The 12,527-nt window shown below is 38.4% G+C and overlaps 1 protein-coding gene across 1 annotated transcript in view; it reads left to right on the plus strand.

Moving 5' to 3' along the window:
- Positions 1–12,527, plus strand: part of CNPY1 (canopy FGF signaling regulator 1) — an 86,624-nt gene that overhangs the window by 162 nt on the left and 73,935 nt on the right. The gene's annotated exons all lie outside the window — the stretch shown is intronic.

The raw sequence follows: 12,527 nt of genomic DNA on the forward strand, positions 1-12,527 counted from the left end.
AGCACACTGTCCTCACGGGGTAATCACACGTCATATCACATTCTGGGACAATTAGAATAATGTCTTTAATTTATAACAGGGAAAAGCCGCCTGGGTGTTTTCAGGTGTGAAACTACAAAGTCCAGGCATTTGTTAGCCGCAGGCAGGGCACAAACAGCTCTCCAATGCTTGTGGGACTACAGGTCCTAGATCTAGCATAGTCTCCTAGTTAGAGCATTCTGGGACTTGTAGTCCCACAATAGATGGAGAACGAAAGGTTGACTAAACCTGCAGAGGTATGGGTTATGACATGGGAGGAATTAAAGTCATTATTAGACATCAGGGGCAGGGCTGCATTAATCACTAGTATTGTGTAACAATGTACTGCAACAAGTGGTGTATAGACATTCATGCAATTCGTGTTTCACAACTTTGTTTTTCACACACACAGTCCCTTTCTTTCCAAGCAGTTCTCTCACCTGTTGCATTGAGAAAAAATTGTAATTATACGCAACTAGTCATACCTTCCATTAATGTCCATAAGGTCTTGTACACTAAGATGTGCCCAGACTCTGAGTCTTGCTGTTGCCTCTGTCACCTGTTTATTTCATTTCATAGACTGCAATAAAACTCGTCATTCCCACTTAAACTACGCTGGTTTTTTTAAAATACCAGGATTTGTTTAGTGGAGTTTGTGCTAAAATCAAGGGAAAATGTTCAATTGCCATTATTTTACTTTATGAATGTTTGCTTCATTACCACTGAATACTGAACAAATAGCATTCCGCAGAAAATGTAAAAATGGTAGTAGGTGCCTTTCCGTGATTAACCAAAGCACCATAAGTAATAATAAAGTGATATCTTTAATGGACAATATGAAAAGCGCAATCTTTTTAGCAACTAGTATTGACCATACCTGTACCTATCTGCCAGATCTAGATCAGATTTGGCCATATATGTCTGTGTTAAAATGTGAAAAAAAACAGACTTTCAAGCTACCAGATCATGAGCATGGTTGAACAATGATAACATATACGGCCAGATGGAGTCATCATCCGACATGATTTATCAATCACCCTGGTCCACATCTATTTATTAATAGCATAAGTACGACTTTTATGAGTGACTTATATATATGATGCCGTTGTCTGAGCATGGCACATCATATACCAAATGAAAGGTCTTGGTTTGAAGGGCAGGTTGGCACATAGTGATGGAGGGGGGGTGACAAAGGGATGAAGAGGGAGGGCAGCATGACAGAGTGATGAAGGGTGGGCAAAAGCAGCATGGCACAGTGTGATGAAGGAGGGCCAGGAGAAGGGAGGAGCAAAAACAGAATGGCATAGTGTGATCACAGCATGGAGGGCGCAGTGTGATCATAAGGGGGCACAACACGGTGATGAAGGGGCACAATAAAGTGTGATGGCACAGGGGGCTTGTGACAATGTAGTGTGTGTATGAGGTATGTGGTGGCTAATTAATGGGTGCTATTTTGTTTATGGGGTGATGGTGGGGTAATTTCATTTTATAGTGGGGACTATTAATTTAAGATCGGGTAGTTTGGGGGCTATTAATTGAATGTGGGATTGAGTTTGAGGAACAAGAGGTCTATTTATTAAATGTGAATATGAATTATTTAATGGTAGTGACGGTTGTGGGAAATAGGTATATTTATTATACGTAAATGCTATTAATTGATATTGTTGGGGCTGTTTGGAGGGAGGGAAAAAGGTTTGTTTATTAAATGGGAATAGTATTATTTTAATGTTGTGGCTGGAGGAAGGCCTAAGTATTACTCATGGGTCCTATTGAAATAACGGCAGGGCTTGTTGAAATTTTCTAAATGTACCCATTTTTTTCCTAATATGGCCCCCAACATTCCAGGACCCAGACAAGCTGCAACTAAAGAAACCAGCAGCTACATGTAATGTAGTGTATACAAAAAGTTATTGAATTCTGTTAATAAATTATTTTAGTCATTACATTTCAATTCAATCTAAGGTGGTTACTGCTAGGTTTCCCTAGTCTGAATGATTTCAGTGCAATTTTGTTTGAGATATGCAATCTTTTTAGTACTATACACTCTGAAAATTGTGGCCTGTTCGGGCTAAAGTTACCTAGTTGGCCGACATGATCACAGCATATATGGACACCTCAAGGCAAGTTTTACATTTGTGACATTTGTGGAAATTGCTTACATTCTCATGTAAAAACAGTGCATCTGGCGAAATAAATATGTAAAGAGATAACAAAAGAGTAAGCATTTCTGGAACAAATAAGTTGGCCGGGTTAAATTTACCGTAATAACAATAATAGGGTTAACGCTGCACTACTTTGGGGGCAATTGAATTCCCCCCCCCCCCATAGAGTCCATTTCACTTTAAGGTTGCACCCCAACATAACTGTGGGAGTTATTTCTGTTCACCACTTTTAAATGGATGCACAAGGGTATGTGAGCAGCAGGACTGACCGGCATCCGCAATCTCATGATATGTGATATTGTAGAGAACTGTTCAGTCCTCCCTCTGAAAACACCCCTTTGCAGCATCACACATTCCTGCTAGTTGACCAGGGCAGTGAGATTAACCATTGAGCCCAATTGTAAAGCACTACGGAATTTTCTGGTGCTATATAAATAAATGATGATGATGATTGAGCCCTGAGACAATCGTGGGCCCAGTAAATGTTGTCCTGGTATGGTGAATTTGGGAGTGCTTGTTGTACGCCATATACAATAACTATACATCACCACAAAACACTATAGGCAGACTGGGATTTATGGAAAGCATACCGAAGCCTGGAGCTAGGGTGACAGTCCTGCAGGATTATCTACTACACAATCCTTTATAGACAGCTGAAGCTCCGCCCACATTTTTAAAATATTGTTTTAATGGGATCTAATACATATCAAAAAGCTCAGACTGCAGTGATTTGAACTGTTGTGCCACTACTGGCTCTGCTCTTTGCCAATCCACACCATGTATTTTTTTTTTGTTTTTGCAGAGAACATCTGTAAAGCTGTCACTCAAACTCTGGTTTATATTTCTAAATTTTCGCTGGATTTGGGTGTTTAGTATAACTTTAGCCTTCAGAAAGCTATAGGAGCGAATTGCGTTTTGGTGTTTTTGCATTGCTACCTCTATTTCCTCTGCTTTATTGGCTTATCCCCTGACCGTCCCCAGATAGATGATAAGCAGGGACCTCTCATTTATACCCACGGTCATGGGGGTAGAACTATCATTATCTATTAAGATAAACCATCACATTATTTAATTACGACTTCTCATGGTATCTGTAAAAATATCTTATGTATTCAATGAGGTTGTAGGAACTTATTTGGTTTATAATTAACCAGTTCCTTTCATTCTTAATTATCAACCTATTAAGGAGTCCATATATATATATAAACCATGCTATTTACTAAGGACTGACACTGTATAGGATACCTCCTTAGATTATTTAGTGCAGAGCTTTTGACTTTATTGCTTAGCCCTATTCTAATGGCTTCATTATTCTAACATACTTACCATATTTAGTCAGCGGAGAAATTATACACTAATGGAAGTGTTTATAACTAATCATTTTTGAGGTAGTAAGGAAAATGCAGGTTTTACGGCTATTTTAATGCATTATTAGCACTTTAATTCACAGCATCACACACTTGTTTTTTAACTATATTTCGTTGCTTTCTTAGAACAGAACTATTCTTTTAGTTTTAATGTACTGTATGTCAAATAAAAATGTTTTAATTCTCAACCAAAGACTATCCCAGAGTGCTCCAATTTACACTCCATTTTGGTATATTTTGATATATGTATATTAGTGTTTGTGTGCACCCTTTAGGACTATGTGTACATGTATGTCCTAAATATCCTGATTGAAGTAAATTAATTTGGGGATATTCTGTTGCAATAAACCTGGTGCTGTCGTTCTCTACCTATAGTAAAATCTGCAAAGCTGTCACTCAACCTCTGGTTTATATTTATATCTTTTTTTGCTGGATTTAGGTGTTAAGTATAATTTTAGTCAGGACAGCACCTGCAAAAAAAAATGTCTGTCCCTGTCCCGGTGAAGCGAGATTCCCCCTCCCCTGCCTCTCCAATGCTACTGTTGGGTTCGGCTCAGTGCATGATCGGAATATTTAACAGTTCCAATTTCTGTATCCTCCCAAAAGTCAAAAGCTCATCTTTTCTTGGAAAATGATAATATGAAAGCTGTGTAAAATATAGGAGGGGACATACAAGGGGGAAGGAGTTAACCTGTAATCTGTTCAATGTCAGATACACAGAGAGTAAGAGACAGTGGTGAGAATGGTAGTATGTGTCAGGAACCTGTTGCAGACACTACAGTGTACTGCTATTAAATGTTAAGGTTTCTGGAGCGCTGAACACAGCTGGTGTGCAGTTGTAGAAACACCAAAAACATAAAACATGATCCGTCCATGGGGTCTTCCCTTACCAGAACACACCCATGAATTTGCTGGGAATACAGCCACCTTCAAAGTCAGCCGAATCCCATCCAGCTGTGATTGTTGGCCACACATGGTAATCTGCCGTGCAAGAGTCCCTTTAAACGACGGGAAGGAGAGGAGGAGTGTGTTGCCTGCTGGGGAGAGATCAAGAAGAGCTGCCTCTTCTGTCTGGCGGGGATGAAAATCAAGCATGTTAACACTATCCACAGATGGCATTAACTTTACTGACCATGCATTTTCGCTGCTTGATAAATCAACACTTTTTCGCCATCCCCTAGAGAGATCTATTGGGATGGTAATAATCGTTGAAAACTGATTTCACATCGGAGAAATCAGTGCTGTTTCTGGCTTTAACCCTTTGACAAATTGTTGGAACTGTTAAATGAGCCTTTCTCCAGCGAATATGGTAAAATGGCTTAACTAAGCTTAATAAATAGACCCCTCTCTCTGCTAAGTTAGAGACGCACCCGCCCCCCCTAAACATGGAAACTTAATGGCGATATTTAGTATTCTATGGGTTTCTTAATCTTGTTTTATCTAGCAAATCAAATTATTGTTTTATCTGCATTATTATGGGTCTATTTTAGTAAATAGATTGTTTATGTTGTTGTCAACCTTATGTGGTTCAATTGTTTTGAAGAATAGGTTTTAGCCTAGCTAGGCAACAATATTTAATAAATATATCTACTAAATAGTTACCATCCTCGACTATCCTTTGGATCAATACAAGATATACACAACGCATTATCATATAGGTATATTCCACAGCATTTTACTAGGTATTTATTGCTTATTTATTATACAAGATACTCACAAATTTACTAGCCTGCAGATCAACTGATATCATCCAGTTCAATTACCACCATCACTAATTCATTGTTACAACCCCTCTTTTCCTCTCATGGTTTATCCTACATACCGAATTGGTACCTCAAGCAATGAGCGCATAATAACATTGTACCATGGCGCTAGGTGTAGAAGGGAACAGTGTGGGATGACATCAAGGGGTATATTTACTAAACTGCGGGTTTGAAAAAGTGGAGATGTTGCCTATAGCAACCAATCAGATTCTAGTTTTCATTTATTTAGTGCATTCTACAAAATGACAGCTAGAATCTGATTGGTTGATATAGGCAACATCTCCACCTTTTCAGTCCCGCAGTTTAGTAAATATATCCCCAAGACTCAATAAAAGTGGCCTACTACACTACTGATAAAAAAGAAGCAAATAGAATATAGATTACTGTTACTTGTCCCTTAAAGGTTGCCTAAGAGAGCCAATGTCTTTAATAAAAAGTTGTATCCAGGCAGTCTATAACATGACATTATGAAAAGTGCTGAAATCATCATATTTAAAAAGTCTCTATCCTGCTGGGATCCTACTTTTGGCTATAACACATGACAGATACAGTATACCTGCTCATAAGTTCATACAAAGCTCCGCTGGATTCTGGTGTCCAGTAAGGCATTTTAATTTGTACTAACTGCCTGTGAAGCTCTAATAAAAGTTCCAAACCATACTGTAATTCTTTATGCACACAGTGTGTGTGTATATATATATATATATATATATATATATATATATATATATATATATATATATATGGAAGGTATAAGAGAGTAGACCTACTTTACAGCGTAAATCCACATGGGCCCCTGGTAAAAATTAGTTGGGTTTCAGGTTTGTATGCCATGTGTTACCTCCGCTTTTTGATAAGCATTTGCAGTGATTTCTCAATCCATATGACACGTTCTATGCTGCCCAGATCTGGCGATTATTCTGAACCTCCTCACAAAATACGCCATCTTGCTGCAGAAAGCTGTGTGGCATTGTGTACAAATAGACAGCATGAAGTCACAGTGGCTTTTGCACAGCATCTTTCAACTGTGAAGTTCTTTCTGTGCAGCAATTCATGCTTGAATAAAATATGCTTAGTTCTGTTTTAGGAGTTAACTTGAAGAGGGCAAGATTTTGTAATACAAACTTCCCAAAGCTTCTCTGCACACTATCATATCATGTGACTGTGGTTGATATGGTAATCCAATGGGATTTACCAAAATGAATTTTTAGTAACAGCTTGAATCAGAACCCTAAAAAAAACCTCTGTGGGCCTGATTCTTTAAGGAACGTAAATACCTGCCGTATTTAGCGTTAAATTGCTCTGCGCTTGCCCAGAAATGGACTTATGTCAAAGAACGCAAGTATATGCAATTCATCTTCGAGCGAAAAGGACACTTATGAATGCCTACAATTTCATGGGTGTAAGGGAGAGAGGAAGGGGCTTATGGGCCTATTTAGTGTACAGTAAGCGCGTGCCAAGCTCGTCCCAGCAGCATCTGATTCAAGCTTTGGTTATCTCTAAGGTACATGTTTTTCACTTGTATAACTTGCACCAGCTACAGGGCAGGTGTAATTGCAGAGTGATAGTGTCGTATAAAATATCTATGTAACAGGTTAATTTATATCAAATACATAAATCAGGATGTTCTTAATACATAAAATGCTTTTTTTTTTTTTATAGTTTCTCTAACTTGCAAACACATGTTCTGACAATCATGTAGTCATCACTATCAGTCAGCATTTACACCTACCCTGTAGTTGGTGCAAGTGACACAACTAAAAAAACCTTACTTAAGAGATGTCCAGAGCTTGAACTGAAGGAATGTGTGTGGGCACAGCCTCGGCACGTCCTTACTGTACATTGCCTATGTACATCTGCTCCTTCCCACACCTATTCCGCCTTTAAAGTTGTAGGTAGTAGGAAGTGTAATTTGTGTGTGGACATGGATGCAATTGCTTTCACTGGCGTAAAGTCCATTTCTAACTTGCACATGGCACAAGCTAAAAATAATATACTGGTCATTTGGACTGGTTTGAAGTCTTCATCAATCTGCACCAATTTTTAGGTACCTGATAATAGGCATTAGGAATCTGCTGTTATCTACCACCTAAAAAAAAGTTTTGCAACGCTCACAAATTTTGAGTGACAAAATGACTGTCTCCTAGCTTTTAGATACATTCATCCAATCCTGGCTTCAAATATCCTTATGATATTATAAGAGATATAGTCTCGAAATTAAAATGTTTTGCTCTAATAATTTAATACATATAAATGCCGTTTTTCCCCTTTATAATCTGTCCTAATTGCTGCTGGAGGTCTCTAGCATACTCCGCATCAGCTGTGCCACTGTACATAATGACTTCTGTGAGTATATATACAGAATTTGTTCCTAGTGATAACTTGATCATTGTCATTCACCATAAGGTGAATGCAACGCAGTACAGCTCCCCAAATGTAGTTATACAGCAACCTTTGCATATATATCCATACATACCCAGCTAGTTAATGATTGTAATTTGTCAAACTGATACTGAAGAGTGTATTCTGGTTTTCTTATGACCAAATATTTCAAATTTTGTTGTTGTCGAGATTTGATGATATTGTGGACTTAGAGTATTAAATGAATTGAAATGTCATGTAAAGGTATGTCATTTTATGTGTGTTACATGTCAAACTGCATCATAGGTAGTCATTTTATCTTCAACATGAATATTGATACACTGATGTTGTTTTTCTAGAATAGATCATTTGATCTAAAACCATTATGAAAGCATACAGAAGATATATCCAATCAATAATGACTATATTGTGTTGATGATGAGACCCTTGGCTGTTGTTTGTGACAATCTCCTTGACAGTTTCATACAAATAAAGCGGCAAAGGCAATCCGATTAGAAAGAAAATGTCAATCTTCATCTCTTCCACAGTGGTTGTCTCATAAAGGATCATTCCCGTAGTTAAGGCTTGTTAGGGGAGTATTAAAACAAGCACTTGCATTTAACAGTTCAACCTTTTTAACCCCAAATCCCCTCTCATGGCTCAATAGTACGGAGGCAGCCATCCAATTATCTTAAATTAACTATTCTTAAAACGTTGATGGGGGCCATGTTTGTGTAGCCTAATTGATGGAGGACCATCATGATGGACCTTTTGAGGTTGTATTTATTGAGGGAGCTGGTTTTGGAGTAAAAATAAACACTTGATATTTAAAAGAACCAATTAACTTATGTAGTACAGTGAACACTATTTTCCTTATGTTCTCCTTACAGCAGTTATAGGCAACTTGATGCACTGCGGGGACCACGTGGGTGGTTCTCTAACCTTCAAAAGTCAGCACATCACCCTTAATATCAGTAATGAACAAAATAAAATTTGAATTAAATACATTTACTACATTCACACAAAGAAAGAGGCACCTATCTGTAATAACTTCAGTAGGCATTTGAAAAAAGTGTAACAAGCTATAGCAAATCTGACAATAAAGCAGGAAGGAGCTGGGGTTGCATGTGAAGACTCAGAAGGACACATGCGCCCTTAGGGCCGCCTCGTGCCCATCTCTGCCTTACAAGGTCCACAAATAAGCTCACACATCTGACTGAATGAATATAAAGCTTCCCTTACGGTCACACATTTACTTCAAATGTCTTCAGTTCTGATAAATTTCTGTACATTTGACATATATATTTGTGAGTGTTTCCAGAAGCTTTATTTGAATATAAACTACAGTGCACAATTTCTATTGTGTGCAAGCACGTGCCCTTTGGGTGCTGTAATGCTGTAAGTGCTGCCCAAATCACTGGCCATATCTCATTGCCACAGAAAGTTCAGTAAGTCCCATCAGTTACATTTTTCTCGCGGCCTCAATTCCCTTTTCTTTACTGTTGAAAGAAAAAAAAAATGCTGACATGCAGACTGTGCAAGGAAACAAGCGCCACTCAGCCTCTGCCGCCCCTAAGCACTCTCCTGCAGTGCCGAGTGATACATTTGGTCCTAATTTGGTAACTTGAATTGTTTTCATTTATGGTATCTAATTCTGATGCTTTGTATTTAACTGTATGTAGGGGGGGTTAAAAGCATTGCACAGTCACCCTAACACTGGAATATTAAAGCTTTTCTCAAGTGTGCGTTTTTCAAAAGATAAATGTTTTAATTTTAATTCTGTCATTCTGGTTTGAACTTTGTGGGCACACATGTGGCCTTTATGTGATGCCAAGTACATCCTTCTGACAGTCCTCTCTGTCAGCAAGTTCGTTTGCCAACCGCAACTCCTGTGCAGATAGAAAGTGAGCTATGGCTATGATCACTGCATGTGATTAGACATTTCAAGCTCTCTGTGCTGTGCCTGGAAGGAATCTGCATGAAAGCTGGAAGAATAAAGGTGATAGAACCTCATGGTGAGAACACAACAGAGGTCAAAGAAGTCTAAAGAAATCGCCAGGTGGAGGTTTTATTTCAGAGACGTACACATCCAGAAGACCTTTTTCAGTTTTCATAAAGCTCTGTTTATTAAATTATGAAGGGAGTCTAATATAATAGTCGACAATGTAGCATTATTTCAAGAAAAGTTTAAATTTTTTAAGGGAGAGCAGGTGCTGTTATATTATATATGAACAGCCTACTTTCCAGGAGACTGCTAGTTTTTAAAGTCATTCTAATCATATATTTTAATATTTTCTTTGTGTTTGTCTAATGTAAATATTAAAGAGAGAGTAAAGCCAGTATTTGATATTAATATATATTAAAGTCTGTATATTAGTGAACTGAATAATATACATTAAATATCTGGAGTTTTTATAGTTAAAACAACAATCCCATGATAAAAATGAGGTACGAAAACAATCTTGGATTTAAGGAGACTGAGAATTTTTCCAAGTGAAGCGGTTTCGTATGGAGAAAGTAACTTCTTTTATGAAAGCGTTAGAAGTAGGACAATTTTTGACTTTCATAGATCTACAGGGTGCACCCCTTCATATGCTAATAGCATCTCATCATCACCTTTTTGTGTTGTAGGTCACCATATTTAATTCACACGCCTATCATTCGGGCTCGCAACATCTCTGAGGATATTCAAAGTGCTTATCATAATGGCAGCATTAAGAAAACAATGCGTGTTGGCTTGGCCCTATATGGATGATATTCTAGTGCTAGAATCAAGAGCAACATCTCAAAAAATTATCAGGTTTTTGAAAGACTATGACTGGATTTTCAACAGAAATAAAAGTCATCTAATACCATCACAACAGTTGCAAATCCTAAGTCTATATGTAAACAAAACAGTAGACAAGGTAACCATTTCAAAAGAAAGGATGAACAAGGGAAGATCTGACTTCTTTTTTATGCTCTCAATCAAAAACATCTGTCAATAAGAGCGTGCCTCAGTCTCCTAGGGATGTTCACGTCTACAATAAGAGTCATGCTATGGGCAAGATGGCACGTTATAGCATTACAGTTTCAGTTGCTCAGAAGATGGGATCACAGGCAGGAATCGGTGGATTATCAGAGAAGTCAGAGAACCCCCCAATTGGTGGAAAGACCCTATAAGAAGAATTCAGGGAACTTCTCTGTCAGAAACAGTGGCTGGTATTAAATCACCCCAGCATGTGAACTCACAAGACAGGAAACCTCATGTAAACATTTTATAAATGAGAGTGATGTGGAAAGTAATCCTATATTTTCAGCCTGTCCTGCAACAGAGATGTCTCAAGGTGCTCTCAGATTACCAAACAGTTGTGCCATTCCTAAACATACATACCAGGAGTTGACTTATGTGGGAATTAACACCAATAATGAATTAAGCAGAAGGCAACCTTTGTTGTCTATCAGCTCTTCATGTAACAGGCAAGAACAATATACCTGAAGATTATCTCAGTTGAAATCAAGTACATCCAGGAGAATAGGCTCTAAAAGAAGAGATATTCTGGCTACTGGTACAGAGGTTTGGCCAACAACATATATCTACAGGCAACAACACAGTATTCCAAAGTGACTTATTTTCTTTCACAAAAAAAATCTTAACACAGAAGAAGTACATGCTCTGACAAGACCATGGAAAGTTCGCCTAGGATATTTCCTCCATTTTCTATTTTTTTCAAGAGGTCTGAAAAAAATAAGGAACAAGTAGAAGTGATAGTGATTCTCCCATTCTGGCCTCAGCAACCATTGTTTTTCATATCTTGGGGAATGCTTCTAGAACCACTATAGCCTCTACCATAATGGCCAGATATCCTGTACCAAAGACCAGTGTTGCATCCAAACCTGAGTACACTCTCCTTAATGGAGTGGAAATTGACTGTGACCTGCGGTTAGGGAGCCGCCAAGACTATACTCCCTTGCGGGAGCCTCTGGTGAAAACCTCCTTCGCCGTTAGACTCCGCACCTCAAGGAGGGTAGTGCTAAACCGGGCAAACTAGTCGGGCACTCCTAGTCCTCTGTATCGTGACACACACATTTTGATCACACAGTGCCTTCAATAATTTCTTTATGCACGCTATGAAATATAACAATATACATAGATATTTTTTCATGTGACATAAACCAACATTTGCTAATGGGGGGATATTTGACTGTTCTAAATATACAGAAGTGATACTGACCGACATGACAGGGACCATGTTGAATTTCTGCTTCAGGTCTTTATATCCTTAGGGGTAAATTATCTAGTACATTCTAGAAAGTGATAGCTAGAATCTGATTGGTTGCAATGGGCAACACCTCCGCTTTTCCTTGGTATAATCTTTAGTAAATCTACCCCTTAGTCTAGACACTTGGCCTCATTTAGTTTTACAATTTTGCACTTTGCCAGAACAATTGCATTACAGGGAAGGCAAATTTAAAAAATGCGGACAGATTTACAGTTTGAAAGGGATGCATTGTAGCCCTACTCTAGATCACAGTGTAAAAGTAAAGCTGCCTAGTATTTGTGTGCCACATGTAAAAACTGGCAGTCTTTTCATAATACTTGCCAACATTGAGTTTTATCCTCCAGGATGGGGACATGGTGTGAGGAGTCTGTTCGCGGCAAATCGCGTAATTTGGCTCCACCGCAGTGACAAAATGTCGCTTTCGTCGTGGGGAGGCCAAAATGATGCAATTCCTTGCGGATGCGGGAGAATTGCCTGCTCTCACTGGAGTAAAAATGTGAACCCTTTGGTTGGATTTGCTCCTAACTAATTGAGGCCCTTAATCTAACTAGGCAAATATTAGATTATGAACTCAGCAAAGGATATTCACACTGG

The sequence above is a fragment of the Mixophyes fleayi genome, chromosome 5 (genome assembly GCF_038048845.1).
Source record: "Mixophyes fleayi isolate aMixFle1 chromosome 5, aMixFle1.hap1, whole genome shotgun sequence".
In the NCBI taxonomy this organism is placed as follows: Eukaryota; Metazoa; Chordata; class Amphibia; order Anura; family Limnodynastidae; genus Mixophyes; species Mixophyes fleayi.